We start from the raw sequence: 17,854 nt of genomic DNA, 5'->3' as shown, positions 1-17,854 counted from the left end.
AGGTTCCCATTGCTACTAACTTGACTATAACCCTGGGAGATTCATTTGATATTGCTCTGTCTCAATTTAGCCATTTATAAAACCAATTTAATAATATTCTTAATTTACTTTTAATGTCAGTAGGAGACTTAATTAATGTCAGTAAACTAATTTTCTTTGGTTAAAAGACTCTATAATTATGTATACTTTAGTATTCTTCATTTTGAAATCATTTAAGATGTTTAAATGATTAAAACTTTTCAGTGACTTGTCTTAATTTGATTAATCACAGTATATTTTAATTTTTAAAGCATCTGTATGTGGCTATTCAATTTGATGAAGTCTCTTCCATTCAATTAAACTCAAACTATACCAAAACACCCTCTCCTATATTTAAAACTTTTTAAAGTCTTTTATTGTATCCACTGCTTTTGCTTTTCATTTTACTGAAATCAAATTTAATTAAAGAATATTCATGTGTGTGTGTGTGTGTGTGTGTGTGTGTGTGTGTGTGTGTCGGTTTTAAATGAGATTAGAATGCTGGTCCCATTCATCCTACTCTTTCACATATGGCATGAACATGTGTGAGTGTGTGTGTGTGATGGGGAAGTATAGTCTCAACATATGTACGTTGGAGGTAAACTTCATTAAAAATGTGTAATTGATGTAAATAGATCAAGAAACACCAACTGGCACTTGGGCATTTACGAATGAGAATATATACTGCCTTTTACCTTTTCTTCCAATGCTATAACAAAAAATTAATTTAAGAACAGTGATTTTTGTCTCTGTTTTATCCCAGAGCCACTGTTTTCTAAATTCCTAGACATCATTTTGCCTAATGCATTTCCCTCCCTTCCTTTCCTGTCCCCATATGACTAGCTCTCCTGAGAGAAGGCAATGTGAAGAAAACTGCCTTAAAATTAGCTTTCCACAGGAGATGGCATAGAATATCAGTGTAAAGACAGAGATAACAGGAGACCTAGGGAGAGCATGTCAGGGCAGGTACTGGGGAGCATTTTTTTGCCTTTTTCACAAAGAAAGACAGAAATTGTCAGCCCACTAATGATGATTTTTATAATACTCTGGAGTTCCAGGAATAGTGCCGAGGGACATTTGCAAAGTCTGCTTTTGCTGAAGGAAGAGTTGTTTTTTCTTCCAGGGGCTTTCCACATTCCATGGACAAGGACAGCCTGCATCCCCAGCTCAGTCCATCTAAAAGCATCAGTGCTCATTATTGGCCCAGTCCCTCTTCATTTCCTCCGCCATTAAGCGAGCTATATGTCCTCTCTCATTAAATCTCACATTTGTGGTGCTCTGGGAGGAATACAGAGTTTGATCAGGTCTCAATTATCCACATGAAGACTGTGTTGTACATTGTCCTTTTAGACCTCTTCCACTAAATCAAAGGGTAAGGAAAAGTTATATAACACAAAGTTAGAAATGTGTGTTAAAATTATATACGGACAACCCCAGATGTTGTACTAAGGAACTTTGTACTTTATGAAGGGTGGGAGTAGGAAGCTATGAAAAGGGCTTGAGCGATGGAATATAATATTCTAACTGTTAAATTAAAAAGGAAAGGGGTTGAAGTTGAGAGGAAAAGCTAGCTTAATTGGTGAAGCAGCAATGAGGGCACAAACTAAGGTCATGTTATTAGAGATGGAGAGAAAAGATGAGAGAGATTTCAGAGGTAAAGTGAGAAGAGTCAGAGATGAGCCGAGGACAGGTGGCAACAACAGAAGGAAGGTCAAGGCAAGTTGAGACTTGAGAGCCAGGGGGCCAATTAGGTGAGAGTAGAGAGGGTGGGCAAGGAAGGCCATGAGAAGGATTCCAAAGAGGAGGCAGGAGAGAACGCCCAGCAGAGCAGAGGTGGGGAGGGAGCAAGGACTCACCACCGACATAGGAGACAGGAGTGTGCAGGGCGCAAAGTCCAGGAGAGAAAGAGTCCAAGAAAGGGGAAAGCTCTGCAGCCTCAAAGATGGCGGAGTGCTCAAGAAGGACAAGAATGAAGCAGCAGCACTGGATTTGCCCCAGGGAGCGAGAGGCAGCCCTGAAAAGCTGGGCCCATGGCCCCGATTTCCCTTTCTATGACACTGATTCTCTGTCTGACTCAAGGAATTGCAAGTTGACTCTGAAGACAAGCTCAACATTGCTGGATATGGTCACGGTCTCTTTCCTCTATTTTGAAGCCTCGTTAGTATTTGTCTCTTGAACTTGAATTGTTGAACCAATATCTGAGAAACACAGTTCTTCTAAAGCTCTGTGAAGTGCAGAGTGTCTAGTGCCTAAATGACATGAAATGAGCATTGCAAAATTAAGTCACTTGCGAGGTACACTCTTCGGTTATTATAATTCTAGAAGAATGAGTAAAATATTTCTTTTTAGAACAGAACTTTGGTTTTGTGGAAAATACTCTTTATCACAAGTGTGCATGCACTTGTCTAGAAGTAGCACCAGTAATCTGTTCAGAAGGGGTCATTTACTTCAAATAGGTGTGTAATCTCTTTTCATTTATCTCAATCTGCAACAAGTACCCTTGGCTGTCATGCCACTGCTCTCCACTGACTACCTAGAAACATGACCCTAAAACACAGAAGGGCAGCCAGCAGCCTTTGCCATGGGAAATCTAAGTCACTGTTCTCTAACAAAGACACCCCTGTTTGCCCAGCTTGTGTTAAAGCCAGCTCCATGGTTCCACTTTGTGATTGGCATAATATTTGGCTCCAACTAGGTAGATTGCTGGATTCCAATGGGATGTATTTTATTATCAGATGTGATTTGCTATAAGGCTGGAAAGAGTTAAGTTTGCATTGGCCTTTTCCATGTCACATGTTATTATAATATTTCTAGGAGTGCATTACTTTAATGATGATCAGTTATGAGCGATGTGTCTTTCCACCTTGTCTTGATGCCCACCCAACCCTAATTGTTTGTCTTCCTATCAATGTCAAGGCCATGGGCATCTTTGGAATCCTGACAAAAGGCACTGAATTTGGAAATCATTAGTTTGATACATAACTTCCATGTTACTGCTAGCTATTTCAGTGAAGGAATGGGTTCATGGAATAGTTCCATTACCCATTTTTGTGCCAACCCATAAGTCTCTCAACAGGAAGCAGAGCCAAAGGTCATACTGTGGTGTAGGATTTCTAGAGAAACTGCTCCAGAGCTACACAGGCAGCATAAAGCCTGCACAACAAATCTCACAGCTCCCAGAAGAAAAAGAATAAAATCTTGACAGTGGTTTCCCAAATTTGACGACTATCATAGAAGCTTACACAGCATGAACAACAGTGAGTTGTGATGCTGAAAGAAGCTTTTCAAGGCTTCCAATAATTAAAGAAAGATGGAAATTTTCAGTCAAATATGCTAAATGAAACAATCACTTTTCTAGCCTCTCTTTTGAAAAAAAAAAAAGAAAAATAGTCATATGAGTGACAGCCAAAAAGGATGTAGCCAAAAACTATAGGGAAAATGTATCATAGAAGTAAGTCCATCAGTAAATGAATATATTACATTCTTGCCAAGGGCAGTGGCACAGGCCTGTAATCTCAGTACTTGGGAGGCCGAGACAGACAGATCACAAGTTTGAAGCCAGCTTTAGTAGACCCTTTCTCCAAAAAATAAAAAGGTCTGGGAATGTAGCCCTGTGGTAGAGTGCCCCTGAGTTCAATCTCCAGTGCAGCATACATATACAAAGATGTTGTATTCTTTATGTTGTTTTCAGTATTTTGTGATGCTCATAGGGCCAGCTTCATGAGCAGGCAACCTGTGCAGCTGCAAAGGGCTCTATGGTCAGAAGGGGGGTCTATAGCTTGGTTAAAGGGTCTGCTGTCACCATCTTTAAACTCTTCATACCCTTCAGACCTCACAATTTTGTCTTGCCCTGGGGCCTAAAAACTATGCAGCTAGTCCTGACAACAGCTTTTCCAGTGATGGTAAGAACAGAAAAGAGCCAGGAATGAGTTAGCATGCTAATTGAGAAGAGAAATGACAAGTCCCGGATATTAAAATATTTCTCCACTTTTTAAAATTTGTAATTACTTATCATTTCTCATTCTGAATAACTGTACATTTTATGCACACTAGTGATTCCACAAATGGATCTTTTTATTAAAGAAATCCTCCAATTATAGACCCTTCAGGCCCCACAAAACCCCCACCATGGTTTAGTGTCCTTCAGGCTTTAGTTATGCAGAACTAAGTAACAGCTGGCAAATTTTTCCAACACAACTCTATTCCCTCTGTCTAACTTGTGATCATTTCTCAGCTCCTTAGCTTTCACCTCAGCAGATGCTGGGCAAAAGCAGGAGATTGGAAAAACACAACTTGCCTGATTCTTCTCATTTGCCAAGTTCCAGAAATCAAATTGGTCATGGAGACATTAAGATGTGATTTTGATATCAGATGCAACTTTCTTTTGAGAAAAGAAATGAGGTGTTAACCCTGCACCTTCATTTCCAACCTCCATGGCCACAGGGAGGCATGTTTACTCATCTAATAATACCCATGCCTCGCCTTGGCTCCAGAGCACCTCTCAGTGATGGGAAGACATTTCTCTGTTGTGACTCTCCCTTGCTCTTCCCCTTGACTCCACTGTGAGCTCATTATGGTCAGGAAGCTGGAGACCTTGGGCTGCTCATTAATTCAGCCTTCGAAAGGGGTGGGCACTGGTGAGCAGAGCCCAGGCTGAGAGAGGTATGACCTTTCTTATGCACGTCTGTTCTCCCCATCTACGGAAGTGACAGCCCCTAAATTCACTCTCACTTTGGTACCGCACTTTCCTTAGTCTATTTTAAGGCTGAATTCACATAAATTTTTCTTTTTTATTAAAAGTAAAAATTGTGCTGTTAATATTTGAAAGGTCTCCATTCTTTTGGATAACATAATGAAGTGTTTCTAATGGGTCTTCACCCTTATTTACCATAGTTAGTATATGCAAAATAAAAGAATATGTGAAATAGTGATTAAACTATGACTAATCTTCAAGAAATTGATTATCAATAAACTACATAGATTTTGAGGAGAGGCTTGCTGGTAGTGCAGGGAGTATATTAATTTTCATTTTTTAAAATGAGCTTTGAAATTAGATTCAGATTGCAAATTGCAGCTTTGTGTGGGCTCCCCACTGCTAGCTAGTGAAATCCTCTGGCTTCTGGGGCTGAAGCAATTTGGCTTCCCATAATAGGACTGTGAGAACCTTATTTCCCACTGCTAGAATAATATGTCTGCAGCCTGAAATGCAAGGATCCAACATTTGCTCTTTGACTAGGTCACCAGTAGGGATACATTAAACGCAAAGAAAACAGGCGTGGAAAATCAGCAACTGTGCCTTCAAAATTTGAGGACTATGCCTTCAAATTATTCTAAAGCCTGCCTCCAGCTCATCTTACTCTGCTTCATATATGGCTCACAAAATTGTATTTTCCCTTTCCTGAAAAGAATTAACCTTCTGGAGGTTCCTAGGCATGCCATGTATATGCAGTTGGCATTTCTGTACCCCTACCACACAGTGTTAGATGCTCCAATGGGTTCTTTCTTCAGGCATAAAATGAAGGTTCTTTCAGTCACAGGATCTGAAATCTATGGTTTGACAACAAAATATATGGTGATTAATTGCTATGCATGCACCTTCGTGGACCTTCAGGAATAGAATTAAAGCTGGCTAACAGGACATAGCTTCCCTTTACAAGTTAAATATATACACCATTTGACTGCCGCACTTCACACCCAGTCACAAATTTCTCCCTCTCCTCTCTCTAGGGGCTATTTCCCCAAATGGAGGCTGTTGATGCAGTCATGCATCTACTCTTCAAATCTGCTCCCCTCCTCAGAGTTGCTCGGAACTTCCTGCTCCGTTTCAATTAATTTTTCTGCTCCTGTTGGTTACTTGGGGTGGAGAGAGAAGGGAGGAATGCAGAAAGAGAGCAGATTTCAGAGCAGTTTATCAGAATTGTTTTGCCTCATGTGGTTTTCTGTTGCCCTTTCTGCTGTGTCTTTGAGTGTTTGGAAGCAATTTATGTTGCACGGAGACTGTTTTTCTTTGAGAAGTTTCTGCATTTGAAATTCAAATCTCAACTGTCAGCAGGCTGTTTGCTCCAACTGTGCCTTTTCATAAGGCCCTTAGCAGGGTCCCTTATGGCATATTCCTCAAACCAGAGGCTTGCTTACTCTAAAAGATCAGGCAGCTCCCATTCTAGCTGGTGGGAAGAGGTTTAAAACTATAAAAACTGTAAGCCCATCCTTCCTGCTTTCCGCAGCAGTCATGAGAGTTTTTGCCTCCGAGTTGGGTCACACCCTCTCTGTCTTCACACTCCTGTTATGGCTCCAGTCACCAGTCTGTGGTGTTCACTCCTGTGGATGCGTTGAAGTGCTAGCTACTAAGAGGACTCAGGATTAGGCTCCACCCAGGAAAACTCTCTCCATCTTGTTTTCCCTCTCTTGGTATCACTCTCCTTTTGACATAGGCTGGCAATGCTCTCAAGAATAAAAAAGTATGAGATTCCTAAATCTTAAACCCAATAATCCAATTTACCTATGTTATTACCTTCATAATGATCCCTTGCACTATTTATCTTTATGTAAAACTAGAGTCTTCTTCTTTACATTTTTTGTACAAAAAGATCTTCTTTATTATTTTTCGCAGGCAGAATGGCCTGGGGAAGAGACGTGGAGATGGCCATATGGCAGTGGCACTAAGTGTGGGTTTTTTGTTGTCACACGATAACACACACCAGAGAGCATCGAACACAGAAAAGGCAGTAAATAGCCAAGAGGCCAAAAAGACCCAGCCGGTTGCCCTTCCCAGCCTTCATCCCCAGCCACCCCGGGGACATGCAGGCTAACACACTGATGGAGTGGTCACAGCATGGGCCATAAGGTGGACGTGGACCCGACCGCATAGACAGTTCAGTTATTGCTGCCTCTGAATGTCCAACCTGCTTGAGACAAAGACCAATGCTGAGGCCCAGAGTGACTTATTCCTCAAAGAGACCAACTGAGCACTTCGTGGTGAGTTAACACCTCTGGACCTAGACTGGCCCGCATTGCCCCTCACAAGATACAAACCTAGTCAGTGTATGGCTTTATGCTTCTGCCCCTCAAACCTCAGCCAGCACCACTACCCAGCCCCATGCCTGAAGCCTGATCGACAGGCTCGAGACCCACACAGGGCAGGCTGGAGGGCCACGCCAAGGGAAGCTGTTGCTATCCCTAAGAAATGGTGGCCCTGGACTTAGGTGAGAATGGCAGTTAGGAAAGCATGTAAAGGGTCACAGTCATGCATGATGTTGGCCTATGCAGGGCAGAATGGCAGACATTTTATTTATTTATTTATTTATTTATTTATTTATTTATTTATTGTGGTACTGGGGGTAGAACCCAGGGGCTTTTCTACCTCCAGGCTATCCTCCCAGAACTTTTTTTTTTTAAACTTTATTTGGAAACAGGATCTCACTAAGTTGCTGAGAACCTCACTCAGTAGCTGAGGCTGGCTTTGAACCTCCTGTCTCAGCCTCCCAAGTGCTGGGATTATAAGCATGCACCACCACACCTGGCTGTGGCAGACACTTTAAATCCACTACCCCTTTAATGTTACGGTTCTTCCTGCCAACCACCCACCTCATCCCCACTGCCCGAGTCCGGCCTGGTAATGTCACAGCAAAGAGTTAGCCTCCTGGGATAGAGCAGGGTAAAGAAGAACAGCAAGTGGATCTGAAGGAGAGGTGAAGGACCACCTCACTCTCCACCTCCTCCTTCACAGTGAAGATGAGGAGTACAAGACTGAAGGGCTAGCTGAGAGACGCATCTTGAACATGGGGTACCATACCCCATGCTCAGCATATACAGTAAATCAGAGACCTCTGTCCTGGAAGAAGACAAGGGCTTGAGAGTCAAAGGGTGATTCTCCTTTGCTCTGTCATCTGGTGGATGCATGCGTGTGGCAGCCTCAGTCTGCAAAGGGTGTGATTTCCCTGCACCATGAAGGTTTCGATCACACTCCCTCTGAAGGCAAGCCACCAGGACCTGCTAGGTGAGAATTTAGCTGAGGGTGATGGGAATTTAGATTAAATAGTGGAGGAGGGGAAGGCTGAAAAACAGATGTAGACCTGAGACCAACCAAAGTGACAAGGGCTTAGTTTGTCTTTAAAAGTATAACTCACCAGGCGTGGTAGCACACGCATGTAATCCCAGTACATAGGAGGCTGAGACAGGATTGCAGGTTCAAGGCCTGTTCCAGCAATTTAGTGAGGCCTTGTTTCAAAATAAGAAATAAAAAAATCAGGCCTGGGGTGTAGCTCAAAGGTAGAACACCTCTGAGTTCAATCCCCAATAACACACACACACACACACACACACACACACACACACACACACAGCATAACTCACTTGCCTTAGTCCACACAGACTACTGTGAGGAAATACTATAAACTTGATAACATATAAACCACAGAAACTTCTCACAGTTCTGGAGGCTGGGAAATCCAAGATCAAGACACCAGCAGATTCAGGGTCTGGTGAGCATCCAGTTCCTGGCGCACTTTCAAGCTGTGTTTTCATGTGATAGAAAGAGCACACGGCAGCTCACTCAGACGTCTTTTATCTCTTGTATCATACTCTTATTAATGAGGGCAGGCCCCTCAAATCTAACAGCCCCTAATATCATCACACTCAATTATGTTTCAGCATAAGAATTTTAGACAAAAGCACTGACTCCCATTTCTCCCTAGAAAGACAAACCCATTAGAATCGTGGAGGGTTTTTTTTTCGTTTTTTGGGTTTTTTTCCAAACCTGGGTGGAAAAAGTGGATCTGTATAAGAAAAAAATAAATAAAAGAGAAAAGGTAGGTCTGTGCAGTGCAAGGGGTGGGTGGTGCTAGCCACAAAAGAAGAGCATCTCCAATGTTTTGCTGCGGAGAGCTTGATTAATGACAGCCCCAGAAGCTGCCATGCTCTTGTGGAGGCCACACTTGCCCCAGGCACTCGCTACTAATAATTGAGCACAGGGGTGAATATCAAACTCAGCTGCTCAGCACCCCTTCGCTCCTTTAGTGGGTTTGGCCCATTGGTCATGTCAAATCACTTTGGAACTGCTCCTCAGTATGAGATTTTCTATCCTACCCTGTTTCTTTTCCCTTTCCTTACCAAGAGTCCAACCCATATCATAAAAAAAGGCTGGGAGAAAGGCAGTCTCTGTGTCCTTCCTAGTTGCAGTACTAACTTTTTCTGCTCAATGATTTATGATTGGTTCAAGTCCTTCAAAAACAAGATGCAAAAATGTGGTTTGACATGCTACCAATATACTGGGGTAACTTCATGCAAAGCATAAGAGAGCTGGGCATGGTGGTGTACACTTGTAATCCCAGTACTTGGAAGGCTGAGACAGGAGGATAGCGGGTTTGAGGCCAGCCTCAGCAAAAATATGAAAAATATTTTTTAAAAAACAGGGCTGGGGTTGTAGCTCAGGGGTAGAATACCCTTGGTTTCAATCCCCAGTATCAAAAAAAAAAAAGATAAAGGAGAAGGATCTGAGGAAAGTAATAAAGGATTGACTGAGAGCCTCCAAAATGGATGTTCATGTCCCAGATCCTATAAATGTGGCCCTACTTGAAAAAGGTTCTTTGTAGATGTAATTAAGTCAGAGATCTCAATATGGCATCATCTGAAATTATCCAAGTGGGTCCTAAATTCAATGAGCAGCAAGGAGAGAGAGATTTGTGAGAGAGAAAGAGACCACATGAAGACAGAGGCAGACGGAGGCTGTGCAGCCACTGAGGCACTCTCAAGCCACAGGACACCGGGTGAGGCAAGAAAAATGCCTCCCCTCATGCTCTGTGGAGACAGGCAGTCCTGCTGCCACCTTGGCTGGGGGCTCCTGGCCTCTAGAACCATGAGAGTACATTTCTGTCATTTGGGGCCACTAGGATTGTTGTGACTTGTTCAGAAGTCTTGGGAAACTAATGCAGGAGAAAAGAGCCTCCAGGTCAGGATGCAGGCCAGGCCATAAAGAGGAGGGCAGGAGGGAGGGAGGGCGGGCAGCGGGAAGGGCCACAGCCAGCCGGGCGGTTCCAAGGGACTTCTTGCTAGGTCAGCAGGGAATCCTAAACCCCTTAAATGAATTCCCCCCTTTATCCTCCTGTAAGAGTATTGAGAGGGCCATCCCACTCCCCTTATAAAATTAGGAATATAAGAGTATTGAGAGGGCCATCCCACTCCCCTTGTAGAACTAAAATATTAGGATATAGAAGTAAGTTAAAGTGTTTCGAACTTGTTTTTCTGTTAAGAATGTTTTCAAAGTGTCTGGAACTTGTTTTTCTGTTAAGAATGTTTCCAGAGTGTCTGGAACTTAACAGGAAAACAAGATGGCTGCACTTGTTTACTTTGTAAACCTATTGGCTGTATCCCAATGTGAACGCCCCTTCTGGGACTATAAATGTAAGGTCTGTTTTGGGCTCAGGGTCGAGGTCCAACCACTTGCCTGCTGTCTAAGAGGCTGAACGTTAGCCCGGCCAGAAGGAAGTATTCCTCTAATAGCTGCTGGACAATTCCTCTGAATGACAGTTAGGCTTGTGAAGGAGACTTGACCCTGGCTTGCCAGTAAGAGCTGCAGCACAATAAACTCTGCTTGTGATTTACATCCTTGGTGTGTTCTTCGTTATTTGGGGAAGGGGCGACTCTCGGACCCTAACACTCCACAGGAAGGTCCACCACCGAAACCACACAGTGATGAGCAAAACAAGCCAGCCACAGAAGAAAACACGGAGCAGTGTGTCATTTGTGTACACTTCAAAATTAGCTCTCAAGCCTTCGCTGCTTAGGAATGTCCACCAAAGGGTACAACGATAAAGAGCAAGATACTGACCCTCACTCCCAGAAACAGTTGGTACTCAGAGAGGGTGCTGTGAATCAGAAGGTGCACAGGGAGCTCCTGAGAACTGGCAGAGTGTTATTCTTTACTTACATTGTTATTACACTTGAATTCATGTTAAAGTAAATTTTAAATCACATGTTAAGATTTGATCCATTTTCATTTTTGTTATGTATTTCACGGTTTAATAAAATAAAAATAAGTGTGGAGGCTTAAATCACAGGAAACAAAAAGAAGATTTGCAAATAAAAGCATGAATGACAAAAAAACTGAGAAAAGAAGTTGAATCATAAAGTAGGTTAAAACTTTTTTTTTGTGTGTGTGGGTCTGGAGATGGAACCCAGAGGCATTTGACCTCTGAGCTATACCCCCTGCCCTATTTTTTATTCTTTATTTTGAAAAAGGGTCTCACTAAGTTGCAAAGGGCATCACTAAGTAGCTGAGGCTGTCCACGAACTGCAATCCTCCAGTCTCAGCCTAACAAATGCTGGGATTATAAGTGTGCGCAACTACGCCTAGCTAAGGTAAAAACTTTGAATGAAATCAGAGGTACTGGATGACTTCCGGGAAGATGGCGATGGAGAAAAGCAGGGCTTACAAGCCCCGCTAACAACAAGTCTCTATTACCACAAAATCAGTGCCTTTCATAGCCAGAAAACACCATCAGCAGAGAAACAAAAAATGTAATTACAAGGGACAGAGAAAAGAGGGCTGGAAAAATGAGAAACCAGAAAGAAACCAGACCACAGTGCTGCAGCTGGAGCCACAATGCAAAATAGCATGGGCACCATCTTCCCTTGCAGCATCAGGCTCCAGAGAGGAGGGGGACTCAGAACAGAGCTCAGAGCCACAGAGGAGATACACCAGCCTCACGCCAGAGGACGCAGCAGCAGTGCCTTACTGCCGGCGGCAGCGGCGAATTCACCGGACGGCACCAGACCAACGCACTCAACAGCCCACCAGGCTCCAGAGAGGAGCGGCGGACAGCGAGCCGAGGTGAGCCACTGTGGAAAAGGCAGGCGGAATTTGGCAGATTTTTCAGCGCAGGGAGCATCTAAAGCTCCGAGGGGCCAGGCTCAGCACACCCTGCAGGGACTCAGAGCAGAGCTCAAAAACAGAGAAGAAATACGCCAGCCTCACAGCTGAGGGCAGGGCAGCAGCACCATATTGCCACCAGCGGCGGCAGCAGCGAATTCACCGAGTCCACTATAGCTCCATCTAAGCACTCAACAACAGTGAGTCAAATTGCGGCCCTTAGAGGAGAAATCCCAGTACTGCACTCCCAGGGACTTGACCCAGTGGGGGAGTGGTGGTGGCAGAGATATCACACCATAGGAGAACGCCCAACATGGCACTCCCCCCATGGTCTCAAGCAGCCTCAACTGACTCCCTGGGTCTGAGAGTCTGCAATACAACCCAGTAAAGGAGTAGTGGTGACTGAGATACCACAGACTCAAGATCCAGAGCACCTTAAGTGAAGTCGTAGTGACCCAAGGGAAGAACCCAGAGAAGGCACAAATTTCCAAAATCATGGGAAAGAGGAATAACAATGGAGCAATGAATGCCCACAACCCCACAACATCAGAACCAGATAAAACAGAAATTCAGAGATTTCTAGAAGATCAAATCAGGAAAATAACTGTAGAAATAATAGAGGTGTTTCGAAAAGAATTCAGAGAGAGCCAAAGAGAGATAAAGGATGCAATCAATGAAGTAAACGCCTCAATTCAAAGTACAAACAACCAATTAGACCACATGAAGAATAGAATCTTACTCTTAGAAGATGAGCACTCCAAAAATGAACGCATAGTTTCTAATCTAGAAAAAAATATGCGACAGCAGGAATCTGACATTGAAGAAATATGGGCCCATTTTAAGAGAGCTAACCTAAGAATAATTGGAATAGAGGAGGGAAAAGAAAGTGAAACCAAAGGGATCAACAATCTCTTCAAGGAAGTAATAGCAGAAAATTTTCCAAACATAGAGCAAGAGGATGATAACAGGTCCAGGAAACTTATACAACTCCCTTTAGACAGGATCGGAGAAGAGGATCCCCACGCCACATAATTGTCAAAATGACCAATGTGGAAGCCAAGCAGAGAATCTTAAAGGCAACAAAAACAAAGGGCCAAGTGACATTCAGAGGCAAACCAATTAGAATCACTCCAGACTTCCCAAACGAAGTCATGAGAGCCAGAAGAGCTTGGAGTAACACATTCCCAACTCTGAAAGAAAACAACTTCCTGCCAAAAATTTCCTACCCAGCAAAACTTTCTATCAAATTAGATGGGGAAATAAGAAGCTTCCATGACAAACAGAAACTGAAGGAATTTATGTCTTCAAAACCAGCGCTAGAGAAAATACTCAAAGAGATTAACTATAAAGAAGAAATAGGTAACACACACCAGAACCAGAGAAACAAGATTTTCCATCCAACAGACAACTAAGATTGGTTATCTGTGGAGATTTATTATTTATGTTAGTATTTTACCTATCTCTAAATTGTATTGTTTGCTTTTATTGTTGCTAATTTTTAGGATTTCTAGTTGGAATATTAATATACCTTCAGATAAAGCATTTGGAAATATTTTATCCCATTCTATCAGTAACTTTTAACTCTGTTTACATTGCCTTTGGATATACAATGTTTTTTTTTATCTTTTAGGGAGTTTGTATACCCTTTTGTTGCCTGTGCCATTGAAATCATATCCAAGAAATCACTGCCAATTTCAATGTTGTGAGGTTTTATGACCCAGATTTTCTTCTAAAAGTCTATAGTCTTAAGATTTGTATTTAGGTCTTTTGTCTATTTTGAGTTAATATTTGTATATGGTGTTAGGTAAGGGTCCAATTTTATTCTTTTTCATGTAATTATTATTTTTCAACAATATTTAGTTAAAAGATTAGTATTTCCTCCACCAAATGTTTGTGGAAATCTTGTCAAAAATAACTTGACAATATATGGAAGAATTTATCTCTAGGCTTTTATTTAACTCCAATGGTTTATACATCTGCCTTTAAAACAGTACTACACTGTTTCAATTATAGTAGCTTTATATGGTTTGAAATCAGAAAATATACATCTTCTAGCTTTGTTTATTTTCGAGATTGTTTTGGATATCTAGAGTCCATATTCCATATTAGGATAGATTTTTCTGAAAAATAAATAAATAAATGTAAATAAATGTAAATAAATGTATGTAAATAGTTTCACCTAAAAAAAGAAAAAAACATTCTCTGGTAAGAAAGAAAGCAAAAAGAAATATTGAAATGTTATCTTTAAGGCATCAAAAACTTGGTATCAGACAAATGAAACTGTTATGTGAGATTATCATTGTTAATTTTGGATAAATTGCTATAATACTAGATGTCAACCACTAAGCCAAGCATGGGAAGGAGGGATGGGGAGGGAACGGGTTGGGAATCAGGTAGGGGCTAACTGGGTGATGTGTGCATGTATGTCTACAAAAGTTGTTTTTTTTTTTTATCCCACTATGATGTATGAATACAGTGCACCAATTTAAAAAAAAAAAGAAAGAAAGAAAAAGTGAAAGAATTTCACAGAGCTAAAGGTAAAGCACCTGAGGAAGAATTTTGCTCAGAAGATGCTTTGAAAGGCAAGGAGGAAGCTTATCTATGAAAAAGCTAAGTGCTATCACAAGGAATATAGGCAGATATACCATACTGACATTCGAATGGCTAGGATGGCAAGAAAAGCTGGCAACTTCTATGTCCCTGCAGAGCCCAAACTGGCATTTATCATCAGCATCAGAGGCATCAATGGTGTGAGCCCAAAAGTATGCAAGGTGTTGCTGCTTCTCTGCCTTCGCCACATCTTCAATGGCACCTTTGTTAAGTTCAATAAGGCTTCAATTGACACGCTGAGAATTGTGGAGCCATACATTGCACGGAGGTACCCGAACCTTAAGTCAGTAAACGAACTAATCTACAAGCGTGGCTATGGCAAAATCAATAAGAAACGAATTGCCTTGACAGACAACGCTTTGATTGCTCAATCTCTTGGTAAAGACGGCATCATCTGCATGGAGGATCTGATTCATGAGATCTTTACCGTTGGAAAGCGTTTCAAAGAAGCAAATAACTTCCTGTGGCCCTTCAAGTTATCTTCTCCACGAAGTGGGATGAAGAAAAAGACAACCCATTTTGTAGAAGGTGGAGATGCTGGCAACAGGGAAGACCAGATCAACAGGCTCATTAGGAGAATGAACTAAGGTATCTACCATGGTACTTTTGTAATTTGGTCAGTTAATAAACAGCCTGTTTTCAAATTGAAGAAAAAAAAATCAGAGGTCCCATTTTCATTTATCAGTTCAGAAAGGATGCACAAGAATATTACTATCTAGCTAAGGATAGTGATGCAAAAAAAAAAATGTAAGTTCACACATTACATCTGGGAGGTAAAGAGACAGTGGCATTGTCTTTCTGGAAAAACATATAGCAATATTTGTTGAAAAGATGTGTGTATAAATTCATAATAGTAGCTTTTATTATTTTAATTTTAAATAATTTTAATACCTTATTATATATGTGTTCTTTATAATTAGTTTAAGATACTATTATTCAGGGGAATATGTTAAAGATATGTAATCTGTGCATTAATTTATAACTACATTTACAATAGTTTGTATATTATTATATACTTATATAATGGAATGCTACTCAAATTATGATTTACAGATAAACTTACTTATTCACAAAGAAAGATGAACACAGTCAGTATTTGAAAATAAGCACATCTGAAAGCAATAGTAAAATAAGATGATGTTTTTCTTTTGTGTGTGTGTGAGTTTGGGGATGGAACCCAGGGGCATTTGACCTCTGAGCTATACCCCCTGCCCTATTTTTTATTTTTTATTTTGAAAAGGGTCTCACTGAGTTGCAGAGGGCCTCACTAAGTAGCTGAGGCTGTCCGCGAACCACGATCCTCTGGTCTCATCCTCCCAAATGCTGGGATTACTACCGTGCGCCACCACGCCAGGCTAAGATGATGTTTTTCTAAAAACAAATGTGTGCACATATGTATGCGCACACCAAATTGAAAAATCCTAAGAGAAAATAAGAATGATTGTCTCATGTTCAGATTATGATGATCTTTTTTGATACTTTTACACATATTATAAGTTTCTTAAGGTCAGAAACTATTATAATTATAATCAGGGAAAAAAAAGTCATTCTAATACTGTAAGTATTCTGAAATGTCCAGACCCAGCTGCATGCTATGTGCCAGTACACATGGGCCAGAGTAAGTCCTCAACTGAATTTTAAGATTTTATTTGGGCAGGAACATTAGCAGCAGAAACACCATGTGAATATTTTCAGACAAACATTATTTTCCTTTCCCCTAACACTTCTGAACATTGGCAAGGGCTTATTTAATTTTCCTTTTCACATGTTCTCATAACAAAAGTGAAGCCCTAGAAACTAAAAAATTATGAAGAACCTGTGTTGATGTTAATTCATTTATTTAATAATTGAGCATTTATACTCTAGTGATGGAGAGATAAGTAAAATATGACAGATATCACGGAGTATTGCTGTAATGACACGCAGGGGGGCACCCAGAGGCAGCTCACGCAGCCCATGGGCCTCCCCACCCTACCTCAAGGAGTCCCAGCAGAAGCTCAAATCAGCAACTGAGGATTGAACCCAGTTTGGATTCTACCTCTAAACTATACCCCAGCACCCCAGCCCTATTTTTTATTTTGAAACAGGATCTCACTAAGTTGCTCTGGGTCCCACTAAATTGCTAAAGTTGGCCTTGGGCCTGCAATCCTGTCTCAGCCTCCCAAGTATCGGGATTACAGGCATACACTCATACCTGCTTTTAAGCAACTTCTGGTGAAGGCCTACAAACAGTCCTGATGCTTGTACAATGAGAGCAGTAAAAGAGAAATTAAGAGAACATCACACACACACACACACACACACACACACACACACACTCACACACACACTTCTTTTTCTTTGACTCAGCAATGCATACACATTATAATCTGAATACATTCTCCTGCCACATGGGTTAGAAGGATACTCCTGGTTCAGTGCAAAGATGAAGGTTTTTGCCAGACCTAGGCACCTGATAAATAGAAGTTATTGTCTGCCTTGCAGTATAGAAAGATACATTTCCCATCTATTGACGTAGGAGCAAGTCCAAGGAAAGTAACAAATCTTGATTTGTAATAATCATCTATCTTTCTGCTGGTAGCATACCTCTCACACTATATTCTGTAAAATGGATGTATTTTAACATACGCTTATTGGTGATTATCTTTCTAATTATTGCAACATCCCAAATGTAAATCTTACTGCTGCCTGCTCCCATGCTCCGTGTGCAATTTCTCACGTTGACATTAGTGGTTCATTAATATTAAAGAGACCTGCAGTCTCATATTAGCTAATCATATCAAAGACTATCTTTGGAATCTGTCAAGCATAGACCTGGCTTCTATTTTTATAGCTTGATGTGCACCAGAGGCTGATCTGACTATTTTTAAAATTATCAATCCCACTAGAAGAAAATTATCTGCTTTTAAGATGTATGCTTTAACTGAGGTAAATATTACCTGAGAATAACATAATTTGAATTGCTACCTCTGAGAAATTAAAATGGCAAATATGTATTCTGCTTCATTTGTCAGGCAATATGGCTGACTTTTTAAAGCAAAAGAGTATCTCCCAGAGGGATTTGTATAACATAACATGGGACAAAGAACATCTACCTCCTGCAGGCAACAGTGTGACTGCTCAGCTTTCCACCAGGTGCAAGTACATCTGTGCATGTACCTGGGTGTAGAGTTAGATGCTCTGATCCCCACTTGGCAACTTCCAAAGGACCTTCAGGACTGAGCAGAATGATGTCAGAGTGCAGAGAACACCTTTATCTTTATATTGTTGATGCTCTCTCTGGTCACTGTGCAGGAACAGAAGGCTTAGATTATACTGTACCAGTTCGATTCAGTATTTACTATGTGAGTATTCATTGCC

General features: G+C 41.3%; 1 pseudogene across 1 annotated transcript; it reads left to right on the top strand.

The window, feature by feature from the left end:
- The first annotated feature begins 1,960 nt into the window (after positions 1-1,960).
- LOC308266012 (large ribosomal subunit protein uL30-like) lies at positions 1,961-15,081 on the top strand (annotated as a pseudogene). The gene is made up of 4 exons: positions 1,961-2,179; positions 3,729-3,920; positions 10,650-10,760; positions 14,404-15,081. The product of its transcript is annotated as a large ribosomal subunit protein uL30-like (transcript).
- The last annotated feature ends 2,773 nt before the right edge of the window (positions 15,082-17,854 follow it).

The sequence above is a fragment of the Muscardinus avellanarius genome (genome assembly GCF_963383645.1).
Source record: "Muscardinus avellanarius genome assembly, chromosome: 8".
Taxonomy (NCBI): Eukaryota; Metazoa; Chordata; class Mammalia; order Rodentia; family Gliridae; genus Muscardinus; species Muscardinus avellanarius.
This window is presented reverse-complemented; position numbering and strand designations above follow the sequence as displayed.